The 22,781-nt window shown below is 36.4% G+C and overlaps 1 long non-coding RNA gene across 1 annotated transcript; it reads right to left on the bottom strand.

Annotated features, from left to right (window-relative positions):
- Positions 1-21,434: 21,434 nt before the first annotated feature.
- On the bottom strand, positions 21,435-22,401 carry LOC118484322. The gene is made up of 2 exons (XR_004873325.1): positions 22,314-22,401; positions 21,435-22,118 (listed from the first exon to the last, which is right to left on the bottom strand). It is a non-coding gene; the product is annotated as an uncharacterized LOC118484322 (long non-coding RNA).
- Positions 22,402-22,781: the final 380 nt, after the last annotated feature.

Here is a 22,781-nt window from a genome sequence, read left to right as displayed (position 1 = left end):
CAATTTAATTCTTCTCTTGTGCGGGACTCCTCTTCCCTTGCGCGAGATTCTTTCATGTAACGTTCGATAGTTTTAATGTGTTCTAATATCCTATTGGTCACTTCGGTGAGAGAAAAAGAATTTGGATCCTCAAAGCTTGAATCCGGTTGTTCGATCCTTGGCTCCTCATAATTCTCATATGAAGTAGATGGTTCACACCATTGTTCTTCATTATAAGTATATGATGGATAAGGGTCGAAACTTTGTTCTTCATAGTACCCATATGAGGTGGGTTGTTCACGCCATGGTTCCTCATAATAAGTATATGAAGGTGGTGGCTCATACCTTGAATCTTCGAAGTATGAGTACGAAGGCTCATACCTTGGTTCATCAAAATATGAGTATGAGGGAGGAGGTTCATACCTTTGGTCTTCATAGGATGTGTATGAAGTTGATGGCTCGTACCTGGGCTCCTCATAGTAGTTGTATGAATTGGATGGTTGATATGAAGTATTATATTGAACCGAGCGTGCGTTACGACAATTAGTGCAATAATTACCCCTATAATCATCCTCATCATAAGTGTAGTTGTAACCTCTTGAGTATTGATCCATAAGAATCACTCAACAGACCACAACTGAGTCTCGGGACCAGAAAACAAAAATAAGACGGAAACAGAAGCTGGACACGGCCCCGTGTTGAGTGAACACGGCCCCGTGGTCAGGGTCTGTATCTGGGCGTTTTAATTAAATTTACTGGTCACGTTGAACACGGGGGCGTGTTGAGTGAGCACGGCCCCGTGGTCAGACTCTGTATCTGGGTATTTAACTAAAAATATGCAGCACGGGGGCGTGTTCAGTGAGCACGGCCCCGTGTTCAGGCTACTGTAAATGCAAACTAAACTAAAATGCAGAAAAATGTGCGCGCGTTTTGAAAAGGTTTTGAAAAACTGATTAGGCCGTCGATTTTAAGCTTTCTTAAAATCCTTGTGTCCCCGGCAACGGCGCCAAAAACTTGATGCGTGTGTAGTGTAATATATTTTTGATGAGTATTTAAGCCCCTTTCTACACTTTTAGCCAAGTTTTAAATTTATAAAACACGATATTCACTAACACTAAACACACATATGGGCAAGTGCACCCATCGTGGACGTAGTATAGTGTTGGTAAGATACCGAGGTCGCCCAAGGACACAAGAGCTTTTAATACCGGTTTATCCTCAACGTCTAATCAAATCAAAAAGTGAGAAAAATGTTTTAAACTAAGAAAAATAAAAACTAACTAAATGCTGAAAAATAAAATAAAATAAAAACAGATAGACAAGATGAATCACTTGGATCCGACACGTGTATTAGTATAACCTTTGATTATTTTCGCACTTTTGCACTTGTTTAAGAGATTATCTTAGTTATTGTAGTAGGCCCCTCTTTTAAAGGCGACGTTACCCTCAACCCAGTAGTTTGAGTCAGCAAGGATACAATCCTAAAGGGTCGGATTATTGAAAGATAATGAATTAAGTTATTAATGCAAATTGTGGTAGGCCCCGCTTTTGGCGGTGACGTTACCCTCGGCTAAGTAGTCTGAGTCAGCAGGGATACAGTCCTAAATAGTCGGGTTATAGTATTAATAGTAGTTAACTTATGAGGGGGTCAAAGAGTTTGGATCCCCGCCATCCAATACCTATGGGCATTGAAGGAGATCCTACTAAATTTGACCCAGGTCCCAAGCAGGACCTCTAAACGCTGAACAAGGGCAAGACCCTTACCAAACCGTTCCCTTAACCCCTGACCACGTAGCCAACATACCTCCATATAGACCGTGGAGATATGAATGGTGAAAATCTTTTATTTTATATAGACAGTAAAATAATGCCAAGACACCACGGACAAACGATAAGGAAAGATCACCTTCAACATAAGTAACTAGTTATTAAAGTCATTAATACAAAACCAAATAAAAAGTGCAAAAGATTAAAAATAAAAAGTATTATACTAAACACTTGTCTTCACCAAGTGATGTAAGAGACTTAGGCAAACATGGCCTTGATTGTCAAGAACTCTTACTATCAATCTTGGATCCCGAGACGACTCACACACTCTACGATGGACAATGGATGATGGTGGTGGATGATGGTGTTATGGTGGTGGTGGGTGGTGGATGAAGTGTGAGAGAGGTGGTGTGCCAAGGGATAAGTTGAAATGAAGCCAAGCACTCCTATTTATAGGCTGAACAGAAGCCTGGGCACGGCCCCGTGTCCGCTGGACACGCCCCCGTGCCCGTCTGACACTCTCTCTCTTCATTAATTGTAATTCAGAATTACAATAAATGCACCTGCAGCACTCTGACCACGCCCCCGTGTCCGCTGGGCACGGCCCCGTGGTGGGCAATAGAAGCTTCTACCACTTTGTCTTTCGTGCCAGGGCTGACCATTCTGGACACTGCCCCGTGCTCGCTGAGCACGGCCCCGTGTTGAGCTGGACACGCCCCGTGTCCGCTGGACACAGCCCCGTGTTCAGCTGGGCACAGCCCCATGCTCAGCTGGGCACAGCCCCATGCTCAGCTTTCTTCTTGTTTTTGCTTTGGGAGATGCTGTCGAGGAGTCGGGCATGTCACGTTTCTTCCTTTTCTTTGTATTTATGTTGGATTTAGCTGCATTTTTGCTTCTTTTGTTCATTTAAGCTCTTTTAACCCTGAAAATACAAAAGGAAGACAAAAGCACACTTTTTCCAACATTAGTACTTAAAAAGGGTTAGTTTTATGCCTCATTTGATGTAATTTATATGTTGCATTTTACACACATCACTGTCCGATCGAACGGCCCAATCGATCCATTATCAATTGTTTGCATTTCCGCGTTACTCATCGTTATACTATCGAACTATTCAGGCTAACTTATTCTCAGTGCTCCCTTCAATCCATACCAAATCACTGTGAGTATACTCGATCCCTTTTTGCTTTTAGCACTTTTGGGTGTTACATACGTTCGACTATTCAAAACACATCAATCACACAACCCAATACTATCTTATCGATAACCAATCTACGCATGCTATACGTGATCTAATAAGATGCCTGTTTGTTATGTGTGTATTATGAATGCTGTCTACCTGCCTTAACAATGATAGTACTATAGTCTGGACTCGGCGTCCGTTCATTCGGGGGTTGTTAGGGACAATTCAATTTGCGTGTGCGCAGTGGCGACCATGCACTTGAACTGCAGTAGCAGTCAACTCGAAGTCACTGGTATTGATAGAATTCATGTCGATTAGCGAACATGCTGCATTATATCACGTGAACACGCTGGTTATTCGTAAACAATTCTAAACTCTATATGCTATAACAAACTTGTGTACTCACCTTTACATTATATGTATTGACTTTATTTTAACGTATGTGACAGGTGCTTAGGGTGATCTCTGCTAGGTTATGATGCGTTTCCTGCTTTTGTGGAATCAAGTAGGATGGAGTCTAGAAACAAAGACAGTTTATGTTTTGTTTATTTGAAATCTGAGTTGTCGGAACAGTGCTACTTGTTTAGTTGTTTTCTGTAATAATTAATTTGAATATTTGGGATACGGTATGGGACGTATCTTTAACTAAATATTTTAGATAGTTGTTGTGGAAACTTCTGAACAGTCTGTTTCGCTCAGTGCCATGCCCCGAGGTTTCCGCCTTCGGTTGGGGTGTGACAGTTAGTTTCACCGGACAACTTTCCAGTTTTACCCAACCACCGTCTTCGTGCGCCGCGTAGCATCAGAATTCACAACTATGAAACCCACTTCATCCCTAATATGAAGGGAATGTCGTTAAACGCCGGAAAAAAGAATTTGTAGCTCCAAAATGGGAAAGGAGGTTGGAAGCTTATCGTTAAACTCTAGCGAACACAAATCGGGTCTAGAATACCACATGCAACGCTAGATCAAGACTGCATTCACTTTAAAACGCAAGAAATAGGCTACCCAATCGCTGATGTAAATCCAGATGTTGCTATCGTCCACCGTTTAGCTGATATTTGGTTCGCCGGAGATCATGGTTGTAAAAACGGAACCCACCGGACCCTCCGCATCCGCCTTCAAAAACGATAGCGTCGCCATCGTCTCCGTCTACCTTGACGGTGAACCACCGTGGAGGTCCGCCTTCGTATTTTACCTTTTGATAGATTGAGAATCAGAATGAGAATGGGTTTTGGAAAGATAACTAAACTATGAGAAAGAGAGAGGGATTGTGGAGGATTTGAGGTAGTGGGTGATGTAATGATGTGTGTGAATAGGGTGGAGGAGTGTTTAAGTCTTTTCCCACTTCATTTGTTTATGTTATATATTTTTTAATTAATTAAATGAAAAGTAAATCATTCGTAGTTATTATCCGAATAAGCAGTTATTCCATTACATTGAATAATTGTTTTTGTTAATATGTAGTTTAACTTTCTAAAATATAATAAAACCTTAATATGTGTATATTTCATCATCTAATTTCTTGGTAACTATCCTTTTTACGAGAATGTAATCATCAATATGTTAAGTGTGTTCAATTGACCTTATTTGAATTTATTTGAATTTATTGGTCACTCTTCTCTAAAGCCATAATAACTATTATAATTTTTTCAATTTTTAGAATTTATTCATTTAGGAACAAAAAAAATAGTCTTATGAGTAGATTAAATTATTTATAATAAATTCGAATATGTCACCATTTTATATTACGTTTTTGTTAATTAGGACGTAACGTTTCCTAGACTACTACTCTTACTTTACAAATACAAATGCATTGTGTTTTATGAAATGTCTTAGTCATTGTGTTTTACACTTCATGTCTATCTTTATGTTTTACTATTTTTTAATTGTGTTTTATGCATTATGTTTACACTTTTTTAATTGTCTATTACACATTGCGTTTTACGAATCGTATATTGCCTTACTACATGTTTCCACCCGCCGCATGCCACCGCAACGCGCGGCGGGCAAAAATACTAGTTATAAATTATAAATGTTATATATATATATATGTAGAGGTTCCTGTAAAAAATAGGTTTTTTGTGAGAAAGGTAATAAAGAATCTACACCATTAGATCAAAGATCTAATGGTTGAGATCATAATGGCAAAATTGTAAATATTGTTTACAATTAAACATATTGATTTTCTAGATTAAGGGTATATAGGTAAATCATTTTTAAATTAAGAAACTAACATTAATGCACATGTAACTTCTCCCGTCTTTTTTAAACGTCAATAACTTTTTATACGTATTTTTTTTTAAAAAATTACACCATAATAATGAGCGTTTTTTTATCTTTAATATGAGTACCATATTGTTATACTTATATAGAGAAAAAAATACGTTTCGATCAAATGTTTAGTCCATGAATGGTGTTATATACTTACTGAATGATGTTATATACTTGCTGAATGGTGTTATATAGTTGTTGAATGGTGTTTATAGAGATCTTTTAAAAAAATCCAGTTACTATAATTAAGGTGGCGGTTACAGGGAGTTTTTAATTAATTGAATTAATGATAAAATTACTTGTTTACCCTTTTGAATTAATTTAGATTTAGGACACATGTCATCTCCACAATATTTCTCATATTTCTCACACTATTAACTTTTTTACAATAACCTTACCCTATATATATATAACATTACATGCCAACAATATATATATATATATATATATATATATATATGTTATATAACATTTATAATTATAAACTAATCTTTACATGCCAACAATGTGTGTTTCTAGTTTCTTTCAGTGTTGTAAAAGTCGGATTCCAAGGCTGAGTACTCGGCGAGTACTGGGTCCTCGGAACCCCTCCGAGGCGACTTCCTCCTAGGCGGACTCAATTAGTCGGCCTCGGTCAAACTCGGCGCCTAGTCGGCCTAGTCGGCGCCTAGTCGGATGTAGTCGGAAAGAGTCGGCCTAGTTGGTCTAGGCGGTCAACGTGGTTTGTTGACTTTTAATTAGTCAAAATCGGTCAAAATCGGCCTACTCGGCCTTGTACTCGGACTACTCGGACTTGTATTAAGAATATTTGAACTTTAAACATGTTTTATTTTAAATTATACTCAGTTGACATGAATTATGCTTATTTTAACATATGTATAATATTTACCAATTAATTTTCTTTATAATTACCATGTCCGCGTACTCCCCGAGTACTCTCCGAGTACTCCGATTACTCCCAACTCCCTAGTCAGCCGACTAGAGACCGCCTAGCGACTTTTACAACATTGGTTTCTTTACATGTCAAAAATTATAGTTTTTTGTATGCTTTCAAACAGATTAAGAAAACTAAATATGAAGGATTCTAAAAAAGGTGGGGGAAGAAGAAGGATAAGAAGGCCAAAACAACGGTATGTATGTCGATTCAACTTTTATGCCTTATGATCAAGTTTGATAACATTTTTTTGTGTAACGTTATTTTTTCTCTATTGTAGATGGAGTCCGATTCTATTACAATTGATTTAGAAAATGATAGCTCAATGAATATGGATGTGGAAGATGATAAGGTTCACTTTTTGGAGGTAGAGGATACAAACGATAGTGATGATAACAAATCAGGAGTAAAGAGACAATGAAAGGAAAGATCCGTTGTGTGGCAATACTTCACCAAACTTCATAAGAAAGCAGTCGGTGGAAAAGTTCCAAGTAAGTGCAACAAATGTAATCATATTAGTGCAAGTGGAAGAGTTCTTAATGAACATCGAAGCTCACTTGGTAAAGATACCGTTGAGGCTCTAATATGCACAAAGGATTGGTTATATGGAGATTATTGTAATGTCCCTTTCCCTTGAGTTTTGTAGATTTTTTATAACATAATATTACACTAATAGTATATGTTTGTTTGTATTTTGTAGGTTCTAACGAAGTTAATTTAGATGAGCTCACTGAAGATATAATGTCACTTGGTATTAGTCGAGAATCAAATGCTTCAAACTCAATGAACAATCCTAAGGTAACCACTTCAAATGCTTCGAGTAGTGTTGCTTGCTAAAAAAACAATGAACAATCATAAGATACTTACTCCAAATGTTTCAAGCAATGTTGTTTGATAAATTAAAATGGCTCATTTTATTTACCAATTGTCAATGCTAAATATGACTATAATTATGTGCAGGTTTGAATTGAAGATTGAGAAGAGAACCATGAGAACTTTGAATTTGCTTTTAATGGAGGTATTGAATTATTTAAGTCTTTTGTGATTTGCCGTTTATGGATTTTTGTTTAAACTTGTTAAGTTTTATGGATGATTTAAGCCTTTTGTGAACTTTTGGCGAGTTTTGTTTAACTAAACAAGTTCTAAATATGTGATTATTTCGGTGTTCGTTAACATGTATTAACATATAATTTTCGTGTATAGCGTGTCGTGTTCGTGTATAGCCTTTCATGTTTTCGTGTCTTATCGTGTCGTGTTCGTGTATAACCTTTCATGTTTTCGTGTCTTATCGTGTCGTGTCGTGTATATACGATATGCCAGCCCTAGAAAAGCCTTTGCATCTTTGACCAATAGCGCTAGCCCAATGCAAGAAGAAAAGGATAGAATATAAAAAAGAAATAAATGAAAATAAGTAAAAAGATTAAAATGCCCTTATAAGAATTGACATAACTAAAAAATTAACCTACTTAGTGCTAAAAGACCTAGGGTGTAATGGTTTGTACAAAGAAATGATTGTGACTGTAATTATTGAAGTTAAAGTGTATCCATTGCAATCCGATACAAACATAAAAGACGAAAAATGTAATTTACCCAAGAAAAAAAAGGATAAAATGATTTTAAAAAACTAGACCTGGTGGTGGCTTAAACAATACATCGAAAGCATACTATCGGATGAGATTAGCTCATCATCACCGAGCAGTGGCAGAACTAGAAGAAATATACAGGGGTATCCCAAATTTTTTTTACGATACATTTATAGAACATAATTTTTTTTACCTGCATTACGGGGCGGGGCCGATCCTGAAATTCAAGTGCCCTGGGTGAGCCAAAAAAAGGCCCTTAGGCCTTACTGAATTAATTTATAAACTAGTTTTTTTAAGTTATTAGTATTTAGGTTAACGAATCAATATTGAGCATATCACATTTGGGCTAGGCTTTATGAATTAATATTGGCAATAAGTTTTTAGATATTAGATTGGGCTAGGTTTATTTTTAATTTTTAGATCGAAATTAAACAATTCAAGAACTCAAGAAGAAAAGAAATAAAGAATACTCACAACTCACAATCACAATTAGCACAACAATCTAATACACTATTGGGTTATTATTTGGTTATTTGGGCTGGGCTATCATTTGTTTTTTTTGGGCTAATATAATCAGTATTATTTGGGCTTGATTTCAGTTTGTAAATTTTTTTTTCAGGGGTGTCATAGTACTTGTTGAGGGGTATCCTTAGTATAAAAATCGAAAAAAAAATAAAATTTTACACTACCGGAAAAAAGTTGAGCCGTAGCCCGTGCTACGCCCCAACCTACATTAGGTCCGCCCCTGTCACCGAGTGAAGAAAAGCAAAAGCTCCAAGGTGTAAACTTTGTTCCAGATCTGAAAACTTAGCAAGTAATCAACGTAAATCTGGAAACCTTCTGAAAACCCTAAAAGATTCAGAAAATCATAGCTATCCAGATAAGAGGAACAACCATAGCCATCCTGATGAAAATCGATGGCAACCAACACACAAATACACTTTTATAATGGTTTGATTTTTAATAGATTTGTGTAAATGTTTTATTTATATTTGTATTTTTATTCATTTACTTAGTGTAAATGTAAATTACAAGCATTTTTTTATGTTTTCTTTTCAAGTTATATTTATATATTATTTGAAATGTAAAATACCAAAATATATAAAAGAAACTTGATTTTGTACACATGTTATTCAACGAGGGCACTAATAATTTATAGATAAATTTTAAATTTCAAATTAAAAAGATTTAAATATTATATTAGAATTTTATCTTGATTATATTAGAATTCCGGTTGATCATGTTCACCGCTGACTACCCCTCTCTGGTCATTATCCATAGCATCTTCCCCAACTGTTAACGCTCCAATGTGGATATTTCATCATCTCGTTGTTTGCATTACTGTTAGTCTAATTTACCACCGTCAATTCCTGTTGATCACATGCATCATTGACCACTCCTCTCTGTTCATCATCCTAGCATCTTCCCCAACTAATGAAATATCATCACTCTGATTTATCAACATATGGAATCAACAATCAATAAGAAAAACTTCAAAATTTGGCGAATAAGAAATCATAATCAATTAGCAACAAAACACTCATTGATTCACAGTCAAATTGTAAACCTGAACACGCAAATCAACATATCGATTACGCAAATCAACACATCGATTACTCAATCAAAGAAATCAAATCAATTAGCAACAAAACTTGAAACCCCTGATATTCTTAATACCCTCACCAAGTTACTGCAACTAAGTCAAATCCACCACCACCTTCAACTTAAACCCATTACTAAGAGTTAGCTCGCCACAATCTCCACCATTAAGATCCACCACCGCCATCGTCTCCACCATCCGCCGCCGTCACTACCAAGATCCAGTCGCCGAAATTCCTCATCTCTCTCTCACTAACTCTCTCTCTCCCTAACCCTCTCTCTCTCCGAAGGCGGCAGCAGCGCCGCCGTCTCCGGTAAGCGACTGTATCTCTCCTCCATCCTTCTTTCTTTTCAGATCTGTAAAGATCGACGTTATTTCCGGCAGGTTATAGCAACGAGATGTTGATGATGACTGATGATGATGATGGACGGTGATTATGATTACGAGGTGTGGCTCGGGTTTGGGTTTGGTGAAGATGGTGACGACGGCTGTTTTACGTGGTTGGGTGGCCGTTGGTGGTGGTGGTAGTGGCGATGATGAAGTCGGTGATGAGGGTTTGTGGTTTGGGAGGGATGATGAAGATAATGATGATGGGTTTGTGGTTTGCAAGATGATGAAGATGATGTCTTTATGATGATGACGACGGATGATGAATTAAAGAGATATGTTTTAATAAATTTAAAAAATGACCAAAATGCCCCTGCACTAAAAGACAAAATAGGCAGCTTTCAACAGTAAAAAAAAGGGGGTTTTTGGATTTTGGACTAAAATGACAACAAAATGCAAACCACAAGGACCCAGATATAAAAAGTTTGAGATTTAGACTAAAATGGCAAAAGTGCCCAAACCACAGGGACCAAAATGGCAGTTTACTAAAACAAAGATATTGATTTAATGTGTTAATAATTGAATTTTACACTGTTATAAAAGGATAAAAAAATTGTCGTTAAAAAAAAACCCTTTACGCTACAAGTAAAGTAGGGCATTATCTTCTTCACGGGGTGTTTGGCCTAGCTTTTTTAACAAAGCTTATAGCTTTTTTAGCTTTTTTTACAAAAATAAGCTTAATTTGGTGTTTGGTTTAGCTTTTTTAAGCTTATGCTTATTAGCTTATATAAGCTAATTTTAAGAAGCTTACTTGAAGATGGTTTTTTAGTTTATTTTGAAAAAGCTTCTTTGTGTAAGGGTAAATGATATAAAAAAGCTATAAGCTAATCCAAATACTTAAACAAGGCTTATCAAATGATAGAAAATAAGCTATAAGCTACTTAAAAATATAAGCATAAGCCAAAAAATAAAAGCTAGGCCAAACACTGTCACGGCCCCCGACCCGGTTTGACCCGTTTCAGGAACCGCGGGACAGAAACCCCGTGATATTTATTTATTTGAGTTTAGCAGCGGAAATTTTAACATCAGGATCGTTGTAAAGCTAAAACTTTTCCCGATTATTTTTATTTCACAATTCGGGATAAAACCCCGATAATTTACAATACATAAGTTTCAGTGATAAATTATTATTTCAAAACATCTTTCTTTATTTTATACTGAGCCACTATTTTAAGCTTGAAATGCTCCTCAGCACTTTTTCATGATTTATAGCAGATCACCTGAAACATGTTTGAAACTAACTTATCTCGACGTACAGACTGAATCTGTTCGACGTTTTAACATCAACAGTTGAATGCCAAGGTCGGCTATTTATAGCCCGAATTTCATGTCGCTTACGGACCGTATGACCTTATCCCTTACGGTCCGTAAAGGAACCGGTTTGCTTACGGTCCATAAGGACTTTCCCTTACGGTCCGTAAAGGGTGCGATTTAGCTTGTAGACTAGCCTTCTCAGTGGTATAGGTCTGCTGAATCATTCACAATCGAAATTCCATAATTTACAACGCGAATTTGAAGATAATTATCAAATAGGGTTTAGCCCCCCTGAGTTTTAGGGGCCCTGATCCTGATTCCGATTATTCCGGAAATTTCAGGGTTTATGCCAAATCACTTGGGTGTCTCAATTAGGGTTTCCTTATTGACTAATTATCATTCTAATTATTAATTTTAATGAGAGTTGTTACATTCTCCCCACCTTAGGAAAAATCTCGTCCTCGAGATTTATTGAAACAAATGAGGATACTTGCGCTTCATTTCGGACTCCAGTTCCCAAGTGTATTCCGGTCCTCTCTTGGAATTCCATTTGACTTTCACCAATACGAGTCGCTTGTGTTTGAGAAACTTGATTTTCCTATCTTCTATTTGTAAAGGTTTCTCTATGAATTTCAGCTTCTCATTTACCTCTATGTCTTGAAGAGGTACTACCAAGGATTCGTCTGATAAACATTTCTTAAGGTTGGATACATGAAATACATCATGTACTCCAGCTAGTTCTTCTGGTAATTGTAAACGATAAGCAACTGGTCCGATTCGTTGAATTACTGGGAATGGTCCAACATATCTTGGACTCAGTTTTCCTTTCTTACCGAATCGTACTACCCCTTTCCAAGGAGATACTTTCAAAAGTACTTTGTCTCCTATTTGGAATTCGAGTGGCTTGCGACGATTATCTGCATAACTTTTCTGGCGATCTCTGGCTGTTTTCAATCTTTCCTTGATTTGAGTTATCTTGTCTGTAGTTTCTTGCACAATTTCTGGACCTGATAATTGACTTTCTCCTATTTCCGCCCAACATACAGGTGTTCTGCACTTGCGTCCATACAGTGCTTCGAATGGAGCGGCTTCAATACTTGAGTGATAACTATTGTTATAGGAGAATTCAATTAATGGTAAATGGTTATCCCAATTACCTCCAAAGTCAATTACACATGCTCGGAGCATGTCTTCCAGAGTTTGGATCGTCCTTTCACTTTGTCCGTCGGTCTGTGGATGATATGCAGTACTTAAATTGAGTCGGGTTCCCATGGATTCTTGGAAACTTGTCCAAAAACGGGAAGTGAAACGACTATCTCTATCCGACACAATGGAGAGCGGAACTCCATGTAAGGATACTATTTCATCCACATATAGCTTGGCTAATCTTTCCATGCTAAAGGTTTCTTTTATTGGTAGAAAATGAGCGGATTTGGTTAATCGGTCCACAATTACCCAAATTGCTTCATTACCTTTTCTGGTTTTGGGTAACTTAGTAACAAAGTCCATTGTTATGAGTTCCCATTTCCATACAGGCATTTCTAACTGTTGTAGTAGACCTGAGGGTTTCTGATGTTCGGCTTTAACTTGTAAACAAGTTAAACACTTAGATACATATTCGGCTATATCCTTTTTCATTCCTATCCACCAGAAATTCTTTCTTAAATCTTGGTACATCTTATTATTTCCTGGGTGTATGGTATACCTAGATTTATGAGCTTCTTCTAAAATCTTTGATCTTAAATTTCCTTGTTTAGGTACCCAAATTCTGCTTTTGTGGAATTTCCAAATTCCATCATTTCCTTGTTCCAATTCTTTTAGGTAACCTTTCATTCCTTCGGCATCGTCTTAAATTGCCGTTTCCTGAATTTCCTTCACTTGTTGCATTAAATCTAATTGTAGATTTATTCTAAGAGCACGGACTCACTTTTGCTTTTCATGGAACTTACGACTTAAGGCGTCAGCGACTACGTTTGCCTTTCCTTCGTGATATTGAATATCACAGTCGTAATCACTCAAGACTTCCATCCATCTTCTTTGCCTCATGTTTAATTCTTTTTGCCCGAATATACCTTAAACTCTTATGATCTGTATAAACAGTAAACTTACTTCCATACAGATAATGTCTCCATATCTTAAGGGCAAAACTATGGCTCCTAGTTCTAAATCATGAGTTGTATAGTTTTCTTCGTGCTTTTTCAATTGTCTGGAAGCATACGCAATTACCTTCTTGCGTTGCATCAACACACATCCGTATCCTAATTTTGAAGCATCACAATATACTTCAAAATCTTGGTAAGGCTAAGATTGGAGCATTGGTTAATTTCTGTTTTAAGATTCTGAAGGCTTCTTCTTGTTTTGGTCCCCACTCAAACTTAGTGGCTTTACAGGTTAGCTTAGTTAATGGTACAGCTATCTTGGAAAAATCCTTAATAAACTGTCTATAATAACCGGCTAAACCTATAAAACTTCTAATTTCCATAGCAGTTTGCGGAACCTTCCAATTGGTAATTGCTTCGATCTTAGCAGGATCTACATGAATACCTTCGTGATTTACCATGTGTCCTAAGAATTGCACTTCTTGTAGCCAAAATTCACACTTTGAGAATTTAGCGTACAACTTTTCTTTTCTTAACAAAGTTAAGAGTGCATGCAAGTGCTGACAATGTTCGACCTGACTTTTTGAATAAATAAGTATATCGTCAATGAACACGATCACAAATTTATCCAAATATGGTTTACAGATTCTGTTCATCATGTCCATAAATGATGCGGGTGCATTTGTTAATCCAAAGGGCATGACTGTAAACTCATAATGACCATACCTAGTCCTAAAAGCAGTTTTAGGTATGTCTTCCTCTTGAACCTTCAATTGATGATATCCGGAGCGCAAATCTATCTTAGAAAAATATTTAGCGCCTTGTAATTGATCAAAGAGATCATCAATCCTAGGTAATGGGTATCGATTCTTAATTGTAACCTTATTCAACTCTCTATAATCAATACACATTCTCATTGATCCATCTTTCTTTTTCACAAACAACACTGGTGCACCCCAAGGGGATGAACTAGGTTGTATAAATCCTTTGCTTAGTAATTCATCTAATTGCTTCTTCAATTCTAGCATTTCGGTAGGAGCTAATCGATAGGGTGCCTTGGCTATCGGTGTAGTTCCTGGAATTAGATGAATTCTAAATTCTACCTCTCTATCTGATGGTAACCCAGGTAAATCGTCTGGAAATACATCTGGGTATTCGGAGACTACAGGGATTTCCTTAAGTTCTTTTCCTTTAGTACAAATGATTACTGAAATCATATATACTATTCCCTGTTTCCGTTCATAATTAGCAACTTTCATTGCTGATATGAACTTCAATGGCTTTCGAGGTTTCTCTCCTGTAATTGTGATGACTTCTCCAATAGGCGTTTGAATTTCTATAGAGTTTCTATCACAAATAATTTGAGCATGGTTGGCTATTAACCAATCCATTCCTAACACAATATCGAATTCAGCTAATTTCATAGGAAATAGGTTTGCAGTAAATTTATGACCTAAAAGTTCTATTTTTACTTTTTGCAAAACTTGATTGATTTTGACTGAATTCCCATCTGCAGTTTCGACTGTAAAAATCTGCCTAATGGTAGTTAATGGTAACTTAAGAGCTTGACAAAATGAAGTATTTATAAAACTTTGGTTTGCACCAGAGTCAAATAATACTTTTGCATAAACGTTGTGAACTAAGAACGTACCGGCGATCACATCCGGAATGAGCTCGGCTTCTTGAGTAGTCAGCGGAAATGCTCTAGCATTCTTCTTAGTAGCTCCTTCAGCTGCCTTGGGTTTGTTGTCTACTGCGTTAACTAATTTAGGACATTCTGGTTTGATATGTCCAGCTTCCCCACAATTGTAACAAACTATGGACTTCTTTCTGCAGTTTTCTTCACGATGTCCTGTTGTTTTGCAAAAATTGCAAATTCTATTACATTTTCCAAAATGTCTCTTTTTGCAAATTTTGCAGAATGGCACAGTTGAAGATTGCCCTGTTCCTCTCTTCTTGAAATTATTGCTATTACCCATCCTAAATCCTTGGGTAATTTTCTGAGCTAATTCCTTCTTCCTATCTTCATCTCGTGTACGTATCAGTTCATCAGTTAAGGTGTTAGCTAATTCTACTGCATCGTCAATAGTGCGAGGTCTCGCAGCTTTAACGATATTGCGGATTTCGCTAATTAATCCCCAAATATAACGAGAAATGAGTACCGGTTCTGGCGAAGCCAGCGTTGGTACCACCCTAGCATATTCGAAGAATGTCGAAGTATAACCACGACAATCCACACCTAACATCCGATGGTTTAGGAACTTATTTGCCATTTGTTCCTTTTCATATTCAGGACAAAATTTTCTTTCTACCAAATTCTTGAATTCTTCCCAAGTCATAGCATACGCCTTAGTTCTTCCTTTAGCTTGTAACACAGTGTTCCACCATTCGAGTGCCCCTTCTTTAAACAGATTGGAGGCGTACATGACTTGATCTTCTTTAACACACTTGCTTATTGCAATCACTGCTTCGGTTTTCTCTAACCAACGCAGCGATGCAGTTGCCCCTTCATTGCCTGCAAATTCAGTGGGTTTACAAGCAAGAAATTCCTTGAAAGTGCAACCAGGTGTTGCAGCTTTTCGCTTCTTAGGGAGCGGCGTGTGCTGGGTTTCGTTATCATGATTAGCATGACTATTACCCCCGTTTATACTATTACTGAAGTTATCCTCAACAGTATGTTTACTAGGAATAATATGTTGCGGTTCGATTGGATTTTTCATAGCAGCAACAAATGCTGGAATAGCATTAGCTATCCCTTGAGCAACAATGGTTTCAATATCTTGTCTGGTCATATATTGATCTCCTGGATGTTGCTCCGATTGATTAACCTCATTTACTGGTTCATTATCATTATTTGCCATCTGATAATATATAATAGTCTTTATTAGTATTTGATAATTAACAATTATACACAACAATCAGACAATTCATATTGCAAGTAAAGTCAAAACTATCGATTTTTCGATTCTATTTTATATCAGTATAGTATGCATCAATACACACCAATATCTTACAACGTTTTATTCGTTATGTTACAACTGGTTTCACTATTACTTTTATTATTATACAACTAGAGTTTTACCATCCTCCTATCTCCCGTTACTTGTCACCCTAAAAACGAAGTTCCCTTTCGTCATACTTCCATGCAATCTGTCCCCCTATCTCCCTGATTCTATTCCCGGCATCCATCAATTCTTCACCAAAATGGCGCAGTTCAGCCAAATTCTCGTTGCTCATTGGTGGATTAGGTAGGGGTTCTGGGTCAAATTGCGGAAGGAATGAATAAGGGCTGTTGACAATATTTTGAAATTGCCGATCATTCGTCCACCATTCTTCCATTTCTACAGGTTGGTCATGGACTATGGGTTCAGTGATTGTTGGTGCAAAATTCATAGGGATTGGGTTTTCGATAGGATAGATAAAAATATTTGTGTTGACAGGTTGCATAGTCTCACATTTTTCCAACAGGGTATCTATCTCTTCCTGAAAAGTAATTCTCTTGTTTTGATTAGAGCTCTCTCCGACTTCTACCTGAGTTGGTCTAGAACCTTGCCCTACTTCCATTTCTATTTCTTGAGAATATTCCTCAAACTGTATTCCCATTTGCCTAGTCTCCTCCTCGACTTCTATTACTATTTCTGGCTGTTTACCACGTTCTTTTGCTATTTCTAAAGGATTATTTATTTTAGGAAGTTTTGGAACTGGCTTTTTCTTACGGATACGACTCCCCCACACATAATTCTTCTTTTTCTTTCGTTTTGGTTTTGTTAAAGTAGGAGCATGGAATTCTACAGGTTGGTCTACATCAGCAAAGTATCCAGTAAATTCCTGGGAAACTTCTATCTTCACTGGGTAAAGATTGAGGTTCTGAAAAGCTTCAGATATCTCGTTCATGTTGTGTAGCATATATGCAAAATGCACAAAATATCAAGTTAAAACTTTGGAACAAAGTTTAACAAATAACATCAAAGTTTTATTGCACACTATTTGTACAAAATACAAGAAAACACATACTCAGATTTATTTATTTACTTACTGAGAAATAATAGTACTAGATTTAGAGTACTTTAAAGATTTGCATTTTCTGCTACAGTAGCTAGCATATATAAATTTGCCCATTTTTCATCTAGCTTATCTTCCCCAGGTGATTTATCGATTAAATCCTGGGTTTCCTTTTTTAATCCTCTTTTCTCGGATTTGCTCCTTACTTTTCTTAATAATCATACTCCTTTTCTTAGGAGAAAGTGGACTCTCATACTGTGCTTTGCGCACAAATATTTCTTCTTCAGAAATCGTAGGGAGCTTTGAAAATTTAGTTTTGGACGAACTTCCCTCTTCGTAAATTGATCTATCTAATTTAAGATAGATATCTTGCAACTTTTGCTTACCCATACTGTAACTAACAAATAATCAGTTTAAGTAAAACACATAATCACATAATAATAATCAGGAAAAATTAAGTATCGTTTAAATACTTAATTAGCTTAACTCAGTGGCTCTGATACCACCTTGTTTCTGTCACGGCCCCCGACCCGGTTTGACCCGTTTCAGGAACCGCGGGACAGAAACCCCGTGATATTTATTTATTTGAGTTTAGCAGCGGAAATTTTAACATCAGGATCGTTGTAAAGCTAAAACTTTTCCCGATTATTTTTATTTCACAATTCGGGATAAAACCCCGATAATTTACAATACATAAGTTTCGGTGATAAATTATTATTTCAAAACATCTTTCTTTATTTTATACTGAGCCACTATTTTAAGCTTGAAATGCTCCTCAGCACTTTTTCCTGATTTATAGCAGATCACCTGAAACATGTTTGAAAAAGGTTTTGTCAGCGGGGAAATACTGAGTGAATCATTCATTTTACTGAAAACGATACATTTGTTATAATTTACAGTATTAAGGGTTTTTACATATGTTTATTATCAACCAACATTCAAGAATAGGTATTTGTCACAGACCAGCTCTGTGACTGTGGTCATATCACCATTGGCTGTCCCAATGAGTGACGTATGTCACATTTAGGCTCGCCCACCTAATGTGAAGGAAACAATAATAACAATACTGTGCACAATACCCCACATACCGGCTGTAATTTGGTGATTACATAAACTTAATCACTGTAATTATAATTTTGGAAAATGATTTGGAGTATTGTAAAATAGTTAATAAAAAGAGAATGACTCACATTGCAGATTTAGTACTGATAGAATATGATTTTAGCCCTGTTAACCTAATTTCACAATAATGCACACAAAAACAGGGTTAGTGATCAATACAGCGTTACGATAACTCACGAGATCAAATTCTCACAATGAACGACAAAGTGCAGTACTTCAACTCATTCATCGAATTAACGACAAACGACAAAGTATAATACTTCAACTCATTTATCGAATTAACGACAAACGACAAAGTATAACCCAATGTGGGCAGCACTTAAACATTCTTTGGATATATTGATCTCGGAAAATGAATCGTAATAGCGATCGAGTAATTACCCTGTTCCGCGGCAGCAATTCGAGTGCGGTGTGTGTTTAATTTGTATTGAAACTAACTTATCTCGACGTACAGACTGAATCTGTTCGACGTTTTAACATCAACAGTTGAATGCCAAGGTCGGCTATTTATAGCCCGAATTTCATGTCGCTTACGGACCGTATGACCTTATCCCTTACGGTCCGTAAAGGAACCGGTTTGCTTACGGTCCGTAAGGACTTTCCCTTACGGTCCGTAAAGGGTGCGATTTAGCTTGTAGACTAGCCTTCTCAGTGGTATAGGTCTGCTGAATCATTCACAATCGAAATTCCATAATTTACAACGCGAATTTGAAGATAATTATCAAATAGGGTTTAGCCCCCCTGAGTTTTAGGGGCCCTGATCCTGATTCCGATTATTCCGGAAATTTCAGGGTTTATGCCAAATCACTTGGGTGTCTCAATTAGGGTTTCCTTATTGACTAATTATCATTCTAATTATTAATTTTAATGAGAGTTATTACAAACACCCCCTCAGTTCCTCTTCTTCTGCACATAACTTACAGAAACCCTAATTTCTCGCCGTACAGATCAAATCATCATTTCACAAAGCAAGATACAACGATAAGGTTTTCTCGATCTACAAATCATGGCGGAAGTGATGTCAATGGAAGCTATACGAACCGAAGCCGCTCGTTTAAACATCGATCTCTCTGGAGTTGATTGGAACTCCATTCGTCTTCCTCCAGGTGAAGACTGCGGCATTAGAAGGTATACGTACACTCATATATATCTCTATTTCTTTCCGTTTTTTCTTTCGCTTTACACTGTATGTATTCTAATAAACTGTCACACTTTGATTTGTGTTTATTGTTGTGAGCAAATTGAGTGTTTGTTTAGTGTATCTGTTGTATGTATATACATGTTTGAATGCGTATTGTATCGTAAACGGAATAGCTGATGACGATAGATGTTAAAACCCTAATAGTCTGTTACATGTTGATTTATGTTTATTGTTGTGAGTAATTTGAGTGTTTGTTATGTATATATGTAATTGTTTTGTGTTTCTGTTTCGATTTAAGAGTTTTTGACCGATTGAGTGCGTATTGTAATGTAAACTGATAGACTGTGACTGTTAAAACTCTAATAAACTGCTACACTTTGATTTGTGTTTGTTGTTGTATATCTTATACTAAACACAATGTCTGTGATAAATGTTGTTTAGTTTGTGAATGGTTTGACTATTAGCTGTATATCTATATTGTTACCTGTTTGCATATGGAGTATTCAATTGCTCGGTACATAATGTATTTAACGTAAGAAATGTAGGACACCGGGTCAAACGAACTCCGATTAAGCTCATTCCAGCGGTGCAAGAGCCGGCTCGTTGAACCCTAAAATCTGGGGCTGGCAATTTCTAACTTGTTTTAGGACACGATTAGGGCTGTAAACGAACCGAACGAACACGAACAAGGCCTTGTTCGTGTTCGTTCATTAAGAAAATAAATGTGTTCATTAACGGTTCATGAACACTTACCGAACGAGATTTTATGTTCGTGTTCGCTCATTAAGGAAATCAGCATGTTCGCGAACGGTTCACGAACACAAACAAAAACAAATAAATTTGGCGAACCCGACGAAGGATAAAGATAGATGGCCCAAAGAGTAACTCTCGAACTTGAATCCCTTATTGTGGAATGAAGGTCGATCGTATTCGCCGATGTAAACAATGAGAAATGAAAGGGAGATGATGCATAAACAAGGTGAAAGTGGGTTTCCTAGTTTAATTGTTAGGGTAATAAAATAAATTAAAGTTTAATAATATAAAAAGTACAAATAAAATATAAGAAAGTACAAAAATCTTCCATTAAAACACAAACATAAGAATATAAACGAATGCAAATCAACGAATGTTCACGAACACGTTCACGAACACATTACCGAACGTTCACGAACACAATCGAACGAACGAGACCTTTGTTCATGTTCGTTCATTTAACTAATCGAACGAAATTTCTTGTTTATGTTCGTTCGTTTATTAAACGAACGAACATAAACGAACTTCCTGCCGAACGGTGTTCGGTTCGTTTACAGCCTTAGGGGTATTTTGGTAATTTCACAAGGGCTCGAACGGTCAACACTGGAAACCTGAGTTCAAAAACTTATGCTTACTGTTATTATATAAAAATATGCTAAAAACATCAGTAGGTATTAAACTTATATGTGTAATATGGTTATAGTACATACTATGCGTTAAAAATGCTTAAAAATGCGATTTGGAGCCGTTTCCGGGTTTTTAAAAGAAATCTGAGATTTTTATAATTCCAGAAGGCTCAAAATATTTTATTTAACAAATAAAATCAGTAGAAAAAGGTTTGGGGTCAAAAGGATTTGTAGAACTCATTTTATGGCCGAAAAGGGCAAAACCGGTATTAACCGAATTAAACTTAGAGACCTATGTTATGCTCAGCCAAAAATTAAATAAAAATATTCAAAAATCCCAAAATATTATATAACATCAGTGGGTAAAAAGTTTGATACTAAAAAATGGGCTTAAATAGGTTATATGTGTTATAAACCAGACATTTTAGGCCCAACCCATTACTTATGGGCTTTAGGGTTTATACTTATGGGCTTTAGGGTTTATGGTTATGTTTATCTCTATATATTGTAATGTGGAATATTGTGAAGGATTGAATTAAGTTTATCTCTATTTTCTCTTTAGTTTTTATCACGTTATCAGCACGAAGATTCTCCACTGGGATTAACCGGCAATCCGCATCAACATCGTTCTTGGATTCGAACATCTTCGTTTCTCATAACCCGGGTACACATCCATTCTCCACAATATGATATATAAATTTACTGTTCTACTAGATAATATTTTATAATATACCTGTTCAATTGATTTATACATACGATAAAACTGCATAGCTTACAAAACTTAGAGGAACACAAATTACATAATATACTTTACATTATTCAATTTGAACCCATAAATTTAAAGGAACCGTTTACAACTCCAATCAATTGATTCGTGTCTCTAACATTATAATGTACCTGTTCCTCTAAGTACATGATTGATCTATATATTGTATATAATCCACTAACTGGTAATAGAGGGGGTTGATAAAAGAAAATTGATTATACGAACAATTGATTTATATGTTTTGTTTTTCTCCGACGACTGTCCTCAACCGCCAACCGGCACAACGGCGGTCACTGCCGCCACAAGCAACCGAACAAAACACATCATAAATATATTCGTAACACTGACCCGTAAATTTTTCCTACGACGACTGTTTTTCAACCGTCATCCGACACGGAAGCACTTCTTGTAGATCTTCACACGATGTAGATACGACTTCCTTTTCCCCGGCGAATATACCACCGGTGGCTGAAACTATCGGTGGCGCTCCGCCGCCGTCGTCCTCATCTCCGCCACTATCGGTTACAGATTCCACATCTCCTTCCGTCGCCGGAGACTTATCATTGAATGACGAACCGCGCCTGCTGAAACTGCTTACGTCTCGAAAAGGGGTTTACATGATTCTTCTAAATTAAGTTTCAATGAATTCTTCATAGACATGAAATTAGTGATATTAATAATAAGATCATCTTCACCCAATGAACCCATATCATCAGAAATTAATAACAACCCCTAGATTCAGTTTACTAGTATAAAGCAATAACACTGATATGAATTGAAGGTTATGTGATTGTGGAAACAAAATATTATTTGAAATTGAGAGTGGGGAAGAGGGGAACTTACGATTGATGGAAGAAGGGTAATGGGGTTTTTGAAGATTGAAGAGTGATGAGTGATGAATAATAGGATTTCGATGAGAATTATGTGTGAAAATTTTAAAAGTGGTAGATACTGTGATCTGTATATGCCTCTTCTGATTGTTATGCTTTTTGAATTTTGATTTTTTTTTCTTTCTTTTATAGCGTAAATTATGTTTACATATATTTATTAACAAAGTAAATAAGTTGGCATACAGCTATAACCCACAAAAAGAAAATTTAATTAAATGGGAAAGTTTGTTTATTTTAAGATGATATTAATATACTATTATGTTTGAGAATAATTTTATACCCATATACAAAATTGTTCTACGTCACATTTGTATTATATCAAAACTGTTATGTGAATATTAATGTTATATCAATATATTAATGGTATTATATTAATAATATAATATCAACAAATTTGGTGTGATCTTAATTTTTAATGGAA

Source organism: Helianthus annuus, chromosome 11, assembly GCF_002127325.2.
Source record: "Helianthus annuus cultivar XRQ/B chromosome 11, HanXRQr2.0-SUNRISE, whole genome shotgun sequence".
Taxonomy (NCBI): Eukaryota; Viridiplantae; Streptophyta; class Magnoliopsida; order Asterales; family Asteraceae; genus Helianthus; species Helianthus annuus.
Note: the sequence above shows the minus strand (reverse complement) of the source record. Positions and strands in the feature narration are given on the sequence as shown.